The 19,443-nt window shown below is 33.0% G+C and overlaps 1 protein-coding gene across 7 annotated transcripts in view; it reads right to left on the bottom strand.

Annotated features, from left to right (window-relative positions):
* NOVA1 (NOVA alternative splicing regulator 1) overlaps positions 1 to 19,443 on the bottom strand; it is a 136,504-nt gene that overhangs the window by 4,149 nt on the left and 112,912 nt on the right. The window lies entirely within an intron of this gene.

Raw genomic sequence — 19,443 nt, 5'->3', positions numbered from 1 at the left:
TGTTTTGTGTCTCATTGGGTAGGTCAGAACTTGTGATCATTGTGTCACTGACAAAGCACTGAAGTAATTGCTTTCCTTGTTCCAGACATTAAAATGGGCAGGCTAAAAAAAAATGTGCTAAAATTTGAGCAGGACATTTAGTTGTTTGAGAAATTCTATGAGGAATTTCATTAGCTAATTTTTAGCAAGTATCTCTAATGCCATCTTTAAAACACAGATTTGGATAAGAATATTTTAAAGAAATACAGCCATGAATTTTAGGCAATTTTGTTCTGGAATATAGCAGGCAGAGAAAGTATAAATGCAAATTCTAAACCAAGTCACTTCATAAATATTATGTATATATATTATATGCATACACACACACACACACACACCCCTCTCATTTTATTTCCATACAGACAATTTACAGTCATGAAATAATTTTAATTTTGTTTCATTACAATTTGTTTTTATAATCATTTCATTTTATGGCAAATAGTCTAGGTTTTCAAGAACTTAGAAATTTCAAGAAATAGTCTTAAGTTTTCTTAGGAATGTCAAATATATCCTTCTTATTCCCTGATTAAGTGCATTCAGTTTCAAGAAATAAACTGAAGTATTTTTATATTTGTTAATTTTGTTCACAGACTTCCCTTCTGTAGAAAATTATTTGTCTGAAAAGTTGTGTTACAATTAGAAAGTTAAATCATGATCGTATCCTATACCACTTACAAAAATGAATTACAATCATCTTCATTTTTATCCTGTGCACGTGAAATGCTGAGAAAATGCACTTTTAAGGATTTAAGTATCCGAATATTAAATATGATTGTATTTTATGAATAAGTAATTCTTTTTAAAAATGGTAACTTTTTTATAACAAAACATTATTGAAAACATTATGTACTGGCAAACTGCAGTGCTTTAACATATTTTTAAATGAAGAAAAATGTGTTAATTGATCAAGACCTTCAAAAGAGCTAGTCTTATAATATTTTAAATTATAATTAATTACTTTTGTTTTGTTCAATGTAATGGTTTCCTGCATGATAACCACCCAGAAGCAGAACAGCACAGAAAATATCAAGTATAGGCTGATATTCTAAAAGGTAATGAAATTTAATGAATAATTTTATAACAATCACTCTATGAAATGTGTGAAGATATTAATTTCTACTATATGGCACATTAGTCTCACACTATATATGTTTTTTCACATACTTTTTTTTTCTTTTTAATGCTAAAACTATTATGCAAGACAACTTGCACATGTGAGCATTACACTTGGATTATTAAACATGAGCTTGTCTTTTTTAAAAATCAGGAAAAAACCCTTTGATTATTTTTCCTTCTTTTCAATATCCAAAATTTTATGTATTTATTTTTTTGAGAGACAGAGTCTTGCTCTGTCACCCAGGCTGGAGTGTAGTGGGGAAACCTCGGCTCACTGCAACCTCCGCCTTCCAGGTTAAAGCCATTCTCCTGTCTCAGCTTCCCAAGTACCTGGAACTACAGGTGTCTGCCACCACGCCCAGATAATTTTTGTATTTTCAGTAGAGATGAGGTTGCACTATATGTTGGCCAGGCTGTTTTCGAACTCCTGACCATGGGTGATCCGCCCGCCTCGGCCTCCCAAAATGCTGGGATTACAAGCGTGAGCCGCTATACCCGGCCAATACTAAAAAGTTTTGAAATAAATAATATATAATTCAGAACTAGTGTTAACTTTTTATGACAGTAAACATCTTCCAAAAATATCCATATTTTTGAAAATTGAAGAGTTATATGACAATGTCTATCTTTTTATTAAGGCATTTTTATGTAGTTAATACTATCTTCTGTATTTTAGTATTTAACCATTTCAAAGAATCTTACATAAAAAAATCTGTCACCACAATCAGTGGTTAATCAAATATCGATGTGGCCCCAAATTTTGTTGGCAAGATTAAAGAACGGTGTGTTATGACTTAAAAGCAGACTCAATGTTTGCATATTAGTATTTATAATTTACAGCATTTTCTAACTTCAGACAATAATAGGCTATTCTATATAAAATTGCCAAATTAAAAAAAATGGAAACAAATATAAAAAAATTAAATTCAAAATTTAAATAAACGTACTTAATAGCTTACACAAGGCATTTATCATCCAATTTTTATTTTTGATGAAAGAGTGTGAGAATCTTCTTTGCCTTACACTGTCTTTTTTCTGAAGAATTAAAAAATATATCCATAACTATTTGCACACAATATTAATCTAATATGGGCAGAGATAGGAGCAGACTCTCTAAAAAGAAGTTGAGAAAAAAGAAAAATGAAATTCATTTAAATAATATTACAAGAAAAGTAGAGTTATATTTACATTTTAAGTGTCACAGCAGAGTTAAGAAAAAGTGAGACAGAAAAACATGGGGCCGGGCGCGGTGGCTGAAGCCTGTAATCCCAGCACTTTGGGAGGCCGAGGCGGGTGGATCACGAGGTCAAGAGATCGAGACCATCCTGGTCAACACGGTGAAACCCCGTCTCTACTAAAACTACAAAAAACTAGCTGGGCATGGTGGTGCGTGCCTGTAATCCCAGCTACTCAGGAGGCTGAGGCAGGAGAATTGCCTGAACCCAGGAGGCGGAGGTTGCGGTGAGCCGAGATCGCGCCATTGCACTCCAGCCTGGGTAACAAGAGCGAAACTCCGTCCCAAAAAGAAAGAAAAAAATAAAAACATGGAAGCTTCGAGATGGTGGACAACTGAATACTGGTGGGAAAAAACAGACGAGAAGCAAGAATAATTATGTAAGATAGATTTTCTCTTACTTCTTATAGGCATTTACCAAAGCAAATGTCTATACATTGTTAGTATTTACATTCCAACTGAAATGATAAATAGTAAATTCTAATAGTATACAAGGATTCATTTTCATTGGTGAAGTCTGTTAATGCGCTGGCTGACATAAATACACATATTCTTATTTCTAAAGAATTGAGATAAAAAACTGATCTTAAATGGCATACAAATTATTTACTATAACATGTATAAAACTAAATCAGATATGTTCTTGACAGCTACAAATCAGGTTTCCCTTCAGAGTTATGATTATATTTGCTGGCATCCACCTAATCCTTTATAAATGATTACTGAATGGCCCAAGCCCTGGAGATAAAGGATATGACATTGTTCATGCCTTTAAAGAGCTTATAGATAGTTGTAGAAAATGAGTGTCTATCAGTGCAGGAGTCTTAAGAGTGCTGGCAAAGTATATAAAGGCTATAAAGGAGACACAAAGTTTAACTGGACAAAGAAGGGATAGGTAAGAAAATCCTTGAGAGATGAAGATATTTCCCTAATGGTCTTTCACATGTGAAATATCAGTACACTATTTTTTCACAACCAAATATTTACATAAATTTGATCACTGTTATTTCTGTGTTGGACAGTTACTGTTTCAAATCTAAACTCATTTTAGCAGTGATGAACTGCTTAAATAATTTTATTTATTTATTTATTTGAGGGGGTTCTCCCTTTGCCATTCAGGCTGAAACACAGTAGCAGAACCACAGCTCAACATAGCCTTGAACTCCTGGGCTCAAGTGATCCACCTGGTTCAGCCTCCTGAGCAGCTGGGATTACAGGTGTGAGCCACTGCACCCAGCTTAATAATATTTCTTATAAAGTAAAAGAATTTTTACTTAAATCTTCCTTATTCTAGACTTACAACTTGTTATATCAAATAAATATGAGCTAAGATTAACAATATAATTACACTAATTACATTAGCATCAACTACTTTTCAGAAACAAAGTAATAAAATTACAATTTTTCTATTTGCAATTACAAAAGAACTTCTACAAGAATCCTATGAGTTTTAAAAATACCACATAAATAGGTTTTAATATTGACATGTTTCTAATTAAAAACAGACATTAAGATCAATTTACTCTTTCTGCAAATAAGAACTCCAACTGATTGTAGTTTTATGGCTATAAAGGAATGAAAACGTCTATAGGCATCGTATTTCTTCATCATCATGCCAGAAAAATCATAAGCTATTTAATAAAGCCATATCTTAAAACAAATGCAAAAGAAGTTCCATTATAATTTGAGAACTTCCAATTAATAGTATGAATTATTTAGGGCTGCCATATTTACTACATATATATGACATTACATTTATAAAGCATTTCCTATCAATAGTGGATACCTGTTATTTTACTCACTCAGTCATTCAATTGGTATCCAATCATTCTTCTTCTGGCAACAGAGCCCCAGTTTTCCTTTGGCAAACACCCTTTCTCATTCTTAGTTTATGTGCCTCAGGTAAGGCTGATAATCCTCCATACCTCTAGAACAGAGGTGTCCAATTTTTTGGCTTCCGTGGGCCACATTGGAAGAATTGTCTTGAGCCACACATAAAATACACTAACACTAAGGATAGCTGAAGAGCTTAAAAAATGCCAAAAAAAAAATCATAAAAGTTTTAAGAAAGTTTATGAATTTGTGTTAGGTCACATTCAAAGCCATCTTGGGGCGCAGGTTGGGTAAGTTTGCTTTAGAAGTGAAAACATGACCCAGATATGACCTATTGCTTGCTATATTCACACCCATAACCTTTACTGGTTTGGGGTTGAGCACATGACACAGGAAGAGTCTGAGAATTTGGTGAACTTGTTGGTAAAGAGATATTTATGTTCCTAATCTAGTAGAACACGAGCCTGGCATTGCTAGTGGCTACCTTACCACTATTATGAGAAGAAGAAGAATCAGCCTGAAAATAAAGTTAATTTAGATGAAAATGAGATTGCAGAAATGAAAAGAGAAAAACTTAACAGTATTTTGGCATCTGAATCTAACCATGTCCAGAGCCAGCACAGAGGAAATACAACACCCTTTTTTGCTTAAAGGAATTTGAGTTGAATTACAATAATTTCTAAAATTTAGGGGGCATCTATAATTTGTAACTGACCAAAAAGTATCTTTGAAGTAATTTTACCTTCTTGTTATACCATGCATTATTTGCCTATCAAAATACTGACATTTCAGTTTATCTCTTAAAACTAATAGTCAAGATATCATAGTTCTGGTAAGAAAAGCCAAGTAGATTAATTCACTTTTTACCATGATATGCACTACATGATCTAACCAGATAAATGCCTTTTATTTTCCCAACGTATTACAATTTAGACTACTGAGGCTCCACTTAGTAGCATCCAATGGAGATACATGTGCCATTTTGGGGACTCTACATTGAATTGTAGTACATAACTAATTGAAAAAATGGTATACATTTTTTTCATTATAGACTTAGATAAATAACTGTCTGTGTGAATGCAGTCATTTGATAAAATATGTATAACAGATTTACATGAATACAAGTATCCAAAGGAATTTAAAAAGCAGTTTTTTTTAACTCTCCACTAGTCTGTATAATTTATTTTTGGTAACCAAACCAAAGGCAGATCAGTTTTCAGAGCAATGTCTAATATCTCTCATAAAATGTCATGCTGCCTGTCTCAAGCAGTTTTATCCTCCACTCACTGCCAACTCAGATTTTAAACCTGGGAGCTATCTGTGAGTTGTCCTGCTCCCTAGATCTATATGTCCTATTATGTGCTATTGTTCAGTCCTACTACTTTATCCTCTCTAAAGCATAGTGTAGTATAATAAAAATATGGAATTGGTCATTAATAGATATGAGGTCTCACACTGGCTCTGGTATGTGGCCTTTCTTAAATCACTTTAGTTTCATCATCTATAAAATCAGGCAACTTAGTAAGACTGAGGATAAGGAGTCTTTATTTTAGCATTATGAGAAAATTCTGTTCAAAACTCTTCAACGAACCTCTCCTTCAACTCCCCGCTGAATTACTCAATTTTCTAAAGACAAAAGTTTAACTTACTTATTTTTCCATTTAACACATTCTTTCACTTTGCCCCTGAAGCATTATTCAAAATTTAAAGATACACCACACTATCCCAAAGAGGGATATAACTTAGGAATAAGAAAAATAGAAAAAAAATCTATGCTTTTCAGGTGAAGGACAAACAGAAGAGAAGGACTTCAAACAATTCCTGTTATGTCGAGATGATGAGCACTCTAGACATAATTACTTCAAAAAAGAAAACCACTATAAGTTAAATAACCATGAAAAAACTATGAAGGCCATAAAATAATAAACTATTCTGTAATCCCAGCACTTTGGGAGGCCTAGGCGGGCAGATCACTAGGTCAGGAGATTGAGACCATTCTGGACAACATGGTGAAACCAGGTCTCTTCTAAAAATACAAAAATTAGCTGGGCGTGGTGGTGTGTGCCTGTAATCCCAGCTACTCATGAGACTGAGGCTGGAGAATCGCTTAAACCCAGAGGTCAGAATTGCAGTGAGCCAAGACCATGCCATTGCACTCCAGCTTGGTGACAGAGCAAGGCTCCATCTCAAAATAATAATAATAATAATGATAATAAAATGATTATAGGGAAGACCATTATTTAAAAATGAAAATAATTTGGGGTATTGTCTTCTTAATGCTTACTAAACCAGATTTTACTATATTGAGTTTATATTGATGAAAGGCCGATGAGTCTTTATCATCATGTGTCAAGTTATCAAAAAGTCTTTGAGATCATTTTAAATCACTTCTTTTTAGCCCAGCTCTTTCAGGGCACATATAATAAAATATATGTTCAGAGTTTTTAATAAGCAAAAATGTATTCTTAATTAGCAAAAATGTATTCAACGTATTCCAATATTTGAAATGAAAACTGTTTTCAATTTAATGTTGTAAATTAAACATTCAAATTAAAAAATAAAAAATAGCTACAAAAATGAAAATAGGTTTATGTCCATTGAAGTAGATGGTGGAAAAGGGGTGAAAGATGAGGAGAGAAGAAATTCTATTTTAGTCATGTTAAGCTTAAAATCCCTAGACATCCAAGTAAAGAAGCCACGTAAGTGTTGACTATGGGTCTGGAGGTCAGGGGAAACTTGGAAGTTAACATATAAATTGCATTTAAATTCATAGGAATAGGTGAAATTATTTAGGGGGAAGTAAAGTGAAACAAATTGTAAATTAAAGAATCAAGTAAGAAAATATTTCATTTCTAAAATAATCAAAGATATTCAAGGTAGAGCAGCAAAATGGATCATTAAGTAAAAAATAAACCAAATATAAATCAGGAAGGGTTAAACTATTAAACTCTTTCTTTTTAAAATGTTGGTGGCTGTCAGTATATACTATGTTTTGCAAATCATATTGTAGTATTCATCAAGTTATGAAATGAGCATAATCTTTCACTTTGTTTCTCTCCTTCTGTAATTCTGGGAAAATTTCCAAAACAGAGAACACTGTATAATATATATTAGTACATTGTACAATGAACACTAGTACATTGTACAATGTATTATTGTTTTAGGCTAAGTGTTTAAAAGTCAAAACAGAGAATGTCATATAGAAAAGACAGTATGAAGGCACTATATGAAATTATAAAGATGCAGAAAATACCAATGCAAAATTGAATATCTATATATGTAGTTTGGGTTAAGTAATGTAAAAGTATATAATTCTATTCAGGTAGAACAGAAAGGGAGCAATAGAGATTGTATTTCAGATGAGCTTTTTTCTCTTACCATATACACTTTGTCTTATTTTTTAAAAGCAGTGTAACAAAAGGAAATGGAACAATTGTCGAAAATTGGGCTGCAGAATAAATGAATCCTCCAAAGTAGAATAATTAAAAAATAATTTTAGCATATTTCTAGAATTTATTGCACAATTATTTATTGAGTGGCTACTACATGCCAGATATAATTCCAACTGTTGTGGATATAGGGGTAAATAAAAAGGATAAGAGCTCTACTTTCATAGGGTTTACAGTCCAGTGGTATATAATAAAAATAAAATATATATATTTAAATGTATATACAGTCATGCACCAAATAACAACGTTTGGGTCAACAACAGAACATGTATACAATGGTGATCTTATAGGATTATAATGGAGCTGAAAAATTTCTATCACCTAGTGACATTGTAACCCTTGTTAATGTCCTATCACAAGGCATTACTCATATGTTTATGGTGATGCTGGTGGTGTAAACAAACCTACTGCTCTGCTAGTTGTACACAAAGTATTGCACATACAATTACGTATAGTACATAATACCTGAGGATGACAAATGACTGTTACTGGCTGATATAGTTACTACACTATACTTCTTATAAATATTCTAGACTGTATTCCATTTACTTATTAAAAAAGGAAAGTTAACTATAACACAGCCTCAGGCAGGTCCTTCAGGAAGTAATCCAGAAGAACGCATTGTCATCATAGGAGAGGATAGGTCCTTGCGTATTACTGCCCTCAAAAATTTTCCAGTGAGACAAGAAGTGGAGGTGGAAGACAACAGCACTGATGATACCGGTAATCCCTGCATAGGACTAAGCTAACATGTGTCTCAGTTTATGTGTCTTATTTTTTAATTAAAAAGTTTTAAAAGTAAGACAATATGAAAAGAAATTAAATAAAAACAGCAACAAACAACCCCATTAAAAACTGGCAAAGGACATGAACAGACAAATCTCAAAAGAAGACATACATGTGGCCAACATACATATGAAAAAATGCTCAACATCACTAATTGTTAGAGAAATGTAAATCAAATCCACAATGAGATATCATCTGGCACCAGTCAGAATGGTTATTAAAAAGTCAGAAAATAACATATGTTTGAGAGGTTGCAGAGAAAAGAGAACATTTATATATTACTACTGGTGGGAATGTAAATTAGTTCAGCCACTGTGGAAAGCAGTATGGAGATTTCTCAAAGAACTTAGAACTACCATTTGACCCAGCAATCTCATTACTGGGCATATATCCAAAGGAAAATGAATCACTTTACAAATAAGACACACGTAGTAGAATGTTCATCACAACACTGTTCAAAATAGCAAAGACATGGGATCACCCTAGATGCCCATCAGTGGTAGACTGGATAAGTAAAATGTGGTATATATACACTATGGAATACTATACAGTCATAAAAAGGAAGAAAGTTATGTTCTTTGCTGCAACAAAGATGTAGCTGGAGGCCAAATTAATGCAGACACAGAAAGCTAAATACTGCTTGTTCTCACTTATAAGAGGGAACTAAACATTGAGTAAACATGGACATAAAGATGGTAACAATAGATACTGGTGACTCCCAAAGTGAGAGGTTGGGAGGGGGAAGTGGGTTGAGAACTTCCTCTCGAGCACTATGCTCACTCTCTGGGATCATTCATACACCAAACCTCAATGACATGCAAATTACCCATGTAAGACACCTGTACACGTACCCCCAAACCTAAAATAAATGCTGAAAAGGAAAAAGAAAATTGTTTACAGAATAAGGAAAAAGAAAGAAAATATTTTTTGACAATATATTTGTGTTTTAAGCTAAGTGTTTAAAAGTCAAAGGAGCCAAAAAGTAAAAACATTAACAAATACATAAAGCAAAAAAGTTATAGTAACCTAAGGTTAATTATTAAAGAAAATTTATTTTTATACAATTAGTATGTCCTAAGCGTACAGTGTTTATAAAGTCTACAGTATCTATGGTAATATCTCAGGCCTTCACATTCACTCACTACTCACTCACTGACTCATCCAGGGCAATTTCTAGCTCTGCGAATTCTATTCATGGTAAGTCCTCATACAGGAGTATCATTTTTTATCTTTTATTCTGTATTTTTAATGTACCTTTTTGATATGTTTAGATATACAAATAATTAAGAAACCGTCTAAAGTATTCAGTAAAGTAACATGCTGTACATATTTGTAAACTAGAAGCAACAGGTTATACAAAGAGCCTAGGGGTGCATTAGGCTATACCTTCCAGGTTTGTGTAAGTACATTACGTGCTCTCTGTACAATAACAAAAACGGCTAATGCTGCATTTCTCAGCATACAAGTCCATCATTAAGCAAATGACTGTAAAATAGGCATGCCTGTAAAATAGTGAGTTGATAAATGACAGAATGTCTAGAAAATATTTTAAAATTTTAACTAAGAAAATTCAAAATCATAGTTTTAAGTGAAAATTGTGCACTTAACCTGAATGCCTGCTTATAAAAAGCACTCTCTATGTTAGAAAATAAAGTTAACCTAGGAATAAAGGGCTTTTTAAATTTTTGAGTTGTTTATGGATTAATACTCTGATATAACCAAACTAATAAATAAGATAACATTAGAAGTAAATGTCTCAACTATGTTTGAAAATGCATCCCTATTTATAAACTTATGTAACTAGGTAATTAAGTTATAAGGAAAACTTTCACAATTTGGATTTTTATTGTACCTTTATATATTTTTGATTAAGTCATTTTTACCATTAAAATTAAATATCAGTTGAAAAGTCTGATATGCCATATTTTTGACATGATTTATTACTTATAGTTGCTAATAGGTATTTTGTATTTACTGGGTGAATTATATATTTCTTATTATTTTAATTTCACCAGCAGTTTTCCTAAAGGCAATATTTCTTTTAAAACATGCCTGTATTTCAGTATCTTACTAGTAATGGGAGGTTGATTATGTACTATTACCAATGACTGTCATTAAGAAAGCGAAAATGTTATAAATTATTTAATACTTGACATAAATAACCATATAACCATTGATTAACATAGAAAATGTTACTGAAGCACATCTGCAATTTAACAAACTGGAGTACTAGTCACAAAACTACATTCTTTATATACGTATGTGTGAAATAGCTAATTTATAGTATTTAATAAATCATATATAAAAATACACTAATTTTTAACCTTCTGTTACTTGGCTAAAAGCAATTTGAATCCAGGTAATAAAAAGAAAAGTTTTCCTTTTCAAAAATATTGTTAAAGAGTAATTGAATAAGAAATATGAGCTAAACCAAACACACCAATAAACTGAATTATAAGGCATTAGATTCAGAAGAAATGAAAATAATCAACTTATTGTCTCCTGAAACATTCTTAATTCAATGATAAAAAATTGGAAAAATAACCAAAAAGGGCAATTCTGAGGTCAAAACAAGGAGAAACACTATTTTTATTTATTCCAAAGTGAGAAGGTATCATACTCCCCAATTTGGCAAAACTAATTTTATCTGGGAGAATAATGTGAAGACATTCACATATCTAAGCATTCATTAAAAAAAATTACGAAAATTTAAAAAAATAAACGGTATCTAATTTTACTGTTTCAGGTATTTTCAATTTTATATGGCTTTGCTTGAAAAATAAAAACTGTTGAACTCTATACACACACAAAGCAAGAAGATAAGTACACATTGTGGAATAAGGAGCCATTAAGTGGTTTGGTTATATAAAGGCATGCAAAATGTTTTGAGAACATAATGTTGAGAACATGCTGTATGCAAGAATTACTGCAGCTATGGCTGCAGGGAAAACTTTGTTGAAACAGAGAAACCACCTTGGCCTAATAAGTGGTCCAGAGAGTCTTGCAAATCTACCTAGTAAGAGCAAATACAAGACACAGTATCTATGCATTTCACCAATGCCTTAGCCATATATGGGACGTAAAATAAGGAATGTTACAGAGTGACTATTTCATTAACTCTTTCCCCCTGATGTGTACCACTTTCTTCAACCTGAAAATCTGAAAGTCCTAGGCTTTTCATAAACTTGAAATGTCTTCATATAAAATCACCCATTTAAAAGGAATTTTGGGAGATCACATAACCTGGTATTTACCAAATACTGTATTATAATACTTACCTGAAAACATTAGAGGTATGCTGCTTTCAGTGGTATTGTTAACTTGCCCTAAGTGATATCCGATTCCCATCACTGGGATGAGCAATAGACTGTCTACACTACAGCACACGAGCAAACTCAGAAGTTTGCAATGGAATGAATATGGGTAGGAAGCACTTAATTAATCATACCCATAATTGTTGGCAAGAATATTGCTAAACGACCTTAAAAACTCCTAATGTAATCTACATAAAAAGATCTCTAAGAGAATCTCTAACTGTATTTAGTAATAGTCAAAATTATTAATTTACTATTGAGAAAAAGATTTTTTTTTTGTAAATTCAGTTTGCCCTAAGTGTATGGTGTTTATAAAGTCTACAGTAGTATACAATAATTGTCCCAGGCCTTCACATTCACTAATTACATCTAAAAGGATAATCATCCTTTGTATAAAAGCCCTTCATAAATTTAAGTTGTTTTAATTAGTAAACTCCAACTCCAATTCTCAATGTTGAAACTAATACCTATCCTTCAACTTTTGTACAAATTTAGTATTTTTCAAATAACAAAGTATGTATGTCATTTCATGGTAAAGTCTTGATGAATTAACACTTGAAAAAAAGAGACAGTGTCACATAGTACACAATTATCAATTTATTATCAACTAATGTGCTTTTATCATATAGTAAAGAGTGTTTCCCAAACATTTCAAGAGGCTTTATGAAATATTTATCCGACTTTTCAAATATAGATATGAAATCTCATCCTAGGTCTATTAATTAAGAATCTACATAGGTAATTTTGATATAAAGCTAGGTTTGAGTATTTTTCATGTAATAACTCTAGAGGATAAATAAAACTATTACATAGATTACACATACTATTACATAAATTATCATTTAATTTGGCATTACTTTAAAATATGAAGCAACTGTCACTCCCTTTGCCAGTCAATAAGTGCTTCCTCTAGGCCTGAAGCCTCTCCCCAGTGAGCCTTCTTGAAATTCCTCAGTAAAGCATCAAAAGAGTAGGAAATCAAGAAGCCAGGTAGCTTAAATGCACATGTAATGTCAAAGACAACCAATCTTCCCCTTGAGATATTACCACTTTATCTTCCTTAAAACACTGCATATACCACAACTGAAGTAAGTATTTTTTTCCATTCTCTTTTGTATCTTTGGTACTTTTTAAAAACAATGTGGAGATATAAGAACGAAAATGTAGTAATTTTCATATTCTTTGTCATCACTCTAATAATAGATGAACAATGTTTTTTGACTATCAAAGATAGGGCCAAATGTTTCTTAACAACTTATTTTCTTCATATTGTATGATACTATTCTAGGCCAGTTTATGCAGATCTGACTCAGCATTTTAAATAGCTTCACCGCATACTATTCTGCAATATCAGAATTTATTTAGTCGCTCTCCTGTTAAGTGTGAAATTACTTTCCAACTTTTATCACACATATGTTCTTGTATATTCAAGCATATTTATTCCCTGCATCTTTGCCAGCACTTTAGATTTATAAATAAACACACACATACATTTTGCATTTCTGGTATGTGAATTATACACAAACATACACTTTTGTCTATCTGATTTAACATAGTACAATCGTGTGATGTTGATTCCAATTTCCCTGAAGACTGGAGAGGTTAAACATGTTTTTATATCTGTATTGGACATTTCCATTTCTTTCTCTGTAAACTGGCTTTTCATTTTTCTATTGGGTTTTCACATTAACCTAGGAGTTCTTTCAACAGCAGAGATACTAATTAATTGTCATGTGTTGAACATATTTTTCCAAATATATTGTTGTCTTTTACTTATTAATGGTATATTCTGCTATGCCAAAAATAATAATTGTTTATATACTCAAAATATGGTAACTTATTCTTTTGTGTTTTGGATTTCCTTCTTGCTGAAATCATCCTTGATTTCGTACACAATAATTTCAAATGGTCTTATAGTTTCAATCTTGAATGCACTGAGATTTATATTTCTGCATATTGTCTGAGGTGGAAATTTATTTTATTTTAGTCAATATACCAGTACCATTTATAAAATATCCTTTTTTAAAATGAATTAAAATTACACTTATATAGTACTCTGGACCAGGCAGTGTTCTAAATATTCATTCATTCAAAAGTCATGACAACTCTGTGAGGTAAGCACTCACATTTTACAATGAGAAAACATGGATGGCAAAATTAAAAAGGTGGCCTCACACATTATAAAATTCAAATGTAACAAAGATTTGATTGGAAGCCAGATATTATGGCTCAAGACCACATTTCTCCAAATCCCTAGATCACATTGTTTTTCTTTATCATACATTAAGTTCCCATATATAGTCATGTGCTGCATAGTGATGTTTTCATCAATGAAAGACCACATATATGGTAGTGCCATGAGATTATAATGGAGCTGCAAAGGTCCTATTGACTAGTGATGTAGTAGCCAAAGCATTATCTTCTGTTTGTTTAGACAATATACTAATACCACTGTGTTACAATTGCCTGCAGTATTTGGTACAATATGCTGTATAGGTTTGTAGCCTAGGAGTGACTGTGTATTGTAATGGACTATACCATCTAGGTTTGTGTAAATACACTCTGTGATGTTCACACAATATCGTTTATGATATTTTTCTCAGAACATATCCATAATGCATGACTTTACTTGTATCTATTTCTGAAATATCTATTTACTTCATTTAACAATCTTATCTATTTGTATATCACTTTTATTGTGACATTTATGGTAAATTTTAATGCTGGGTGATCTCAATATTACTAGCTTATTGATAACTCTAAGTTGACTGAAGGTAATTATCAGGGATTAGTTTTTATATGAATATTAAAATGATTTTACTTTATCTCTCTCAAAAACCAGAAAAATGGGAATATGATGAAAATTGTAATATATTTATATTTTAATTTGAAAATAATTGATATTTCTATATTAAATCTTCCCTATAAAACAAGAGAAAAAAATCTTCCCTACAAAATTATAGTAAGTTTATCCATTTATCAAGTGTTTATGCCCTTATATAAAAATTATATCTCATTTAATATGAATTCAGTGTTTTTGGTTCAATTTATTCCTAGGAATGTTTGCAACTTTGATATGTATATGATACATACTAGGTTGAGCTATAGGAAATTACAATCAAATATCAGCAATTTCATAAGACTCATCCTAATGAAAAGCAAACCACATAAAATCTAATATACATAACAAAGTCAGTAAATTCATTTAAAAAATGGATGTCATGATATTTTTAGGATCTTCTTATATATTTCTGATGAACAATGTCTTGATATCAGCTATACCAACACATTACTCACACACACATGCTGAAAGAAATAAAAAGTATTATGTGTGTGTGTGTGTGTATATATATATATATTTTTTTTTTTTTCTTTGTTTTGAGAGGGAGTCTTGCTCCATTGCCCAGGCTGGAGTGCAATGGCGTGATCTCAGCTCACTGACACCTCCAACTTCCCAGTTCAAGTGATTCTCCTGCTTCAGCCTCCCAAGTAGCTGGGATTACAGGCGTGTGCCACCACACTCAGCTAATTTTTTTTTTTTTTTTTTGAGATGGAGTCTCGCTCTTGTTGCCCAGGCTAGAGTGCAATGGCGAGATTTGGCTCATTGCAACCTCCACCTCCTGGGTTCAAGTGATTCTCCTGCCTCAGTCTCCTAAGTAGCTGGAATTACAGGAGCCTGCCACTACCATGCCTGGCTAATTTTTTGTATTTTTAGTAGAGACAGGGTTTCACTATGTTGGTCAGGCTAGTCTTGAACTCCCGACCTCAGGCAATCCACCCTCCTCGGCCTCCCAAAGTGCTGGGATTACAGGTGTGAGCCACTGTGCCTGGCTCTAATTTTTATTTTATTTTTTGGAGAATTAAGACATTATTTGTATTTGAGACAAGTGCCCAACTGGTTTTCAAATTGTGCTCTGAGTACTACCAGGCATGAAATAAATGTCTAGCTAAGAAGCCTATGTTCTTTTAACTTCACTTTTTCATTCAACTAAATGTATTCTTTTCTAGTTGGTTTATATTTTTACAGAGAACTTCTATGCAAAATTTCATTTCAAATATTGTATAAAAAAGAATTTTAGAACATATAGACTTGTAAGCCTATTATTTCAACTAATGCTAGTCATTCAACAAATATTTACTGAGAACCTATTATGTTCCAGGCTAATGCTTCACATACATCAGAGAATAAAACAGAAGAAAACCCTATCCTCATGCAATTTACCAGGAGAGTAAGGCACATAATACACAATAAACATGATAATAAGCCAAGTATACACTATTCATGAGACATAGGAAAAAAGCTTAAAAAACAGCAAGATAAAGTGAATCAGGAGTATCGGGGTACGGGGAGGCTAGGTTGCCATATTAGGGAAGTCATGTTAAGTCCTTTGGAACAGGTGAAGTTTGAACAGCCTTGAAGGTTATTAAGATGCTAGCCAAGCAGATCTCTATGATAAGAGAATTTCATGTACAGAAAAACAAGAGACAAATACTGAGGTGAGGGTATGCCTAATGTTCACAAGGAGCAGCAAATGTCAGTGCGGTTGGGCCAACATGAGTGAGGAAGCCAGTGGCAGGAAATTAAAAGATAATGTGGCAAAGGCCTTATAAATTAACAAATGTCATTTTGGAGATGTTGGCTTTTACTCACTGAAATAGTAAACTATTTCATGTGGCAGTAAAGAAATAAAAAACAAACTTATTTTTAAAAGAACAGGTTAGGGATAGTTTTGGGACTTACTGCATTTAAGGTATCAATTAGATATGTTAAGAGAAAAGGCTGAATGGGGAACTGGATATAGTCCGGAGCTTCACTGTGAGATCTGCACTAGAGATAAAGGGGAACACAAGTTATGTGGGTCCTGAAGCATATACAATTTTAGAGGACATCTTTGGGAGACAAAATTTAAAATTATGAACATAAAATTAGGTAATAAGTCTGCATATGTGAGGAATAATAAAGATTAAGCTTCTTTAGTTTATGGCTGTTATGGTTTGAATGTTTTTGTCCATTCCAAAATTCATGTGTTGGAAACTTAATCCTCAATGCAACAGTTTTGGGAGGTGTGGGGCCTTTTGGGAGGTGTTTAAGTCATTAGGGCTTTATTAATAACACTATAAAATAAGCTTGCAGGAGTGAATTTTCTCTCTTCTGCTCTTCAGCCGTGTAGGAACACAGTGTTCATCCCCTTTTTGTACTTCTGTCTTCTGCAATTTCAAGATACAGCAAGAAAGCCCTCGTCAGATGCCAGTGCCTTGATCTTGGACTTCCCAGCCTTCAGCGCTGTGAGAAAAAATTTTCTGTTCTTTATAAATTACCATGTCATGTATTCTGTTACAGCAGCACAAAATGGACTAAGGTAAATGTACATCTGTCTCACAATGGAGACATAAATTTTACAGATGTCAACATATAAAAGGCAAGGTAATAGATAAGGAGAAATAAAAGACTCAAAAGAACTCCCAAGTATTGAGACCTGAAGCACTTCATCGTTAAGTAGATAGGAATAAGAGAATAAACTAGCAAAGGATTCTGAGAATAAGCAAAGTGGAACCAAGCAGGAGGAAAATCAAATGTACATAGTATCCTGGAATCCAAGTAAAGAAAGTATACCAAAGAGGTGGAAGTGATTAATTTTAACAAATATTGTTGGTAGGCAAAGTAATATGTAGACTAAGAACAGACTACTGGAATTAGCAAAGTAGTCATCATTGATATCCTTGGCAAAGAGTTTTGATGGAATGGTAGAGGAAAAAACTTGACTGACGTGGATTCAAGAATGGGAAGACAGACACTGGGAGCTAGAGAATAGAGACAATACTTTTGTAAGTTCTAATACAAAGGAGTAGACAAAATAGGGCATTAGCTGCTGGGAGAAGTGATATTAAGAAAGTTTTGTTTGGTTTTCTAAGATGAGAGAAAAAACAGTCGTGCACTGATGGGAATGAATCTGTAGAGAGCAAAAACTTGACAGAAAAAGAAGAGAGAAAAGGTAGAATTGCTGAAGGAATGTTTTGAGTAAAGGAAGAATGAGGTTTAATGGATAAGTAAAATGAATGGTTTTAGACAAGAGCAGGGAAAATTCATGTATGGTAGTTGATGAGAAGGCGGACTATATGAGTATAAATGCTGCTTGCTTCATTAAGTATTTGTTAATATGAGTTTGTGAGTTCACTTTGGATTGCTTCAGTTTTCTCAGGGAAGTAGGAAGGTCATTAGCTGGGAGAGAAAAAGAGGCAAGAAAAATTGTGGGGGCGGTGGTTGGGACAATTCTTGGAAGACTCGCTGATCTTTAAACACTGGTGTTACAATGTGTACAATCTTCTCCCGGTGAGTGTGAGTGGGGCACATGACTTATGTCTAACTATAAGAGTATGGCAAAAGTGATCCAATGTCATTAGCATGATTAAATTACATTGTAGGGTAAAGGAGGTACGAAAGTTACTCCTGTGATTTTACTCAATATATGACTCCATTTTTGCTGGCACACAATGAAGAGAGAGTCTCTTACTGGCCTTGCAAGACACAAACAGTCAAGTTTTGAAGGCCCTGTGGAGAGGGTCATGTGACAGGCCACTATGGGTGGCCTCTAAAATCTGAGAGTTGCCTGTAGCCAATAGCCAGTTATAAGTGTGGCCCTCAGTCAGACAGGTTAAAAAAAAAAAAACAAAAAAAAAAAACAACTCACAAAAATTGAATGCTGCCAACAACCTGGATGAACGTGGAAGCACATTAGTCAAACCTCTAGATGAGAATGCAGCCCAGCTGACACTGATTGCAGCCCTGTGAGATCACAAGCAAAGGGCTCAGCCTGCACGGCTTAAGTCATGCCTGGGCTCTTGACCTACAGAAATTACAAGAAAATAAATGTGTGCTGCTCAACAGAAAATTAACTAATACAGGCTTGAAAAGAGAGGAGAACTTGTGAAATAGTCACCTAGAAAATAAGAAAGTGAATGGGCTTGTGAATGACAGAATTAAGAATCTATTTGAGACTTGTGGACATGAATTTAAAGTGAGACCAGTTATTTTAATTTTTCTGCAACCAAAGTAAGGGTGCTATATACGAGTTACTTATTTTCATGTGTTTTATACATTTTGATAAATGTTTATTATATAATTTCAAACTTATCAGTAAATAAACAAATGTTTATAAACAAATATTTTTGAAATCATTTTTTTATTATTTTCATGAAATTTCAGAAAAATTCCAGGAGAGCTAACCACAAAGACCCCAAGGTTAAAACCAAAGTTTAATTTTTGGTACCACTGATTGATGAACAAAACTATTTTGTTGAATCTTACGGAGTGACTAGGTAACTTAGTATTAATAACTTAGAATTGATTGAATGCTACTGAATCTGTTTTTTTAAGTTTTATTTGCAAGTTTAAACATGTTGCTTTAAAGAATTTGATCTCACTCATAGGTGGGTGTTGAACAATGAGAACACATGGACTCAGGGAGAGAAGCATCACACACTCTGGGTAGTTGGGGTGGTCAGGGGAGAGACAGCGGGGGGTGGGGAGGGATAACATGGGGAGAAATGCCAGATATAGTATGCACCTAAAGTTAAACAAATAAATGTAAAAAAAAAAAAAAAAGAATTTGATCTATTTACTATATCTTTATATCTGCTTCATATTTAAAATTCCATGTGTAGAAAAATATCA

Source organism: Sapajus apella, unplaced genomic scaffold (assembly GCF_009761245.1).
Source record: "Sapajus apella isolate SASKATOON/1434 unplaced genomic scaffold, GSC_monkey_1.0 scaffold50, whole genome shotgun sequence".
NCBI lineage: Eukaryota > Metazoa > Chordata > Mammalia > Primates > Cebidae > Sapajus > Sapajus apella.
Note: the sequence above shows the minus strand (reverse complement) of the source record. Positions and strands in the feature narration are given on the sequence as shown.